Source organism: Lissotriton helveticus, chromosome 2_1 (assembly GCF_964261635.1).
Source record: "Lissotriton helveticus chromosome 2_1, aLisHel1.1, whole genome shotgun sequence".
Classification (NCBI taxonomy): Eukaryota; Metazoa; Chordata; class Amphibia; order Caudata; family Salamandridae; genus Lissotriton; species Lissotriton helveticus.
Genome location: NC_136059.1, coordinates 514260832 through 514261921, shown reverse-complemented (window position 1 = coordinate 514261921; position 1090 = coordinate 514260832). Strand labels below are relative to the sequence as shown.

The window sequence follows — 1090 nt, the reverse complement described above, 5'->3', positions numbered from 1 at the left end:
CATGTGGTTAAGCATTAGTCAAGCGTCTAAAGAAATGGCGGGTGCTGCTTTCTGGTATGAATATAAACAAAAAGGAGGTCTCCTTAGAAATCCATCGTGGGACAAGGAGAAGACAGTGTGAAAAGTAAACAAGTGTCCCTAGAGCCCAGGGTGGGGGAAAGAGCTGGCAGCTGATTTCAAGATCCACTAGTCTTCAATAATTACACCTTTTCAAATTTTACAAAGCAAGTAGAAAATTTCTGACACTAAAATTTTATGTAAAAAGCATTTCATTTAATATATCATCAACAAACAAATACAATGTATTCAGGTGCCATAACAAAATAAAAAAGAAATTTAAAAGCTGTGATGTTTCACAGTGACATTTCTTTAAAAGAATTTTTGTACACAAGATCTCATAAAAGAACCAATAAGTCGACGCAGCGTTTCGGTATGTTCAAATACCACCTTCTTCAGGACAGTTCTATAGTTAAAGGAAAGCATACAATTTTTGATCTTGATTGACAGGTTGTTTTACAACTTTTTTCACATTCTTTATTCACATAGATATGAAACCCTATTGACTTAATACATCACATGCATTATCTATAATCTAAAAACAGAGGTCTCGTTGACAAACATTTTTTGGGCACTCTACAAGTTATGCTAGTGGATCTGATCTATTTCAGCTAGAGCCAGTGATTGCAAGTGTTCTTTGACCCGACATATAGTCAGGGAGAGATTTCTTGTGGTTCAATTCAATAGTTACCACAATTTCATGACAAGTGATTCATCTTTAGGGTCATTTACCTTAGTCCTAGTGTGTGTTCACAGCTAGGTTTTGTTCAGCTAGACTGGCCGGAATATTCTTTGGGACCAGGGAAAGACTTAATCTTTGTCTTGCTTCTACCGCTTCCGTAGATATACTCCCTTCAAAGTAATAAAAGAGGCATTTCTTTTTTTTAAAGTTAAATTCTAGGGTCTCTTTTCTCTATTTGACCAGGTTCTTACTCAATGGATGCTCATTACCTTCCACGAGTAGATTATTGAATTTTCTTTCCTTCGTTTGGGTCTGTCTTGATCAGAGATATCTTCATTTGGTTAAATCGAC

At 35.9% G+C, this 1090-nt stretch overlaps 1 long non-coding RNA gene across 1 annotated transcript; it reads right to left on the bottom strand.

Annotated features, from left to right (window-relative positions):
* Positions 1-387: 387 nt before the first annotated feature.
* Positions 388-1090, bottom strand: LOC144819404 (uncharacterized). Its single transcript, XR_013607350.1, has 3 exons — positions 1009-1090; positions 790-909; positions 388-463 (listed from the first exon to the last, which is right to left on the bottom strand). It is a non-coding gene; the product is annotated as an uncharacterized LOC144819404 (long non-coding RNA).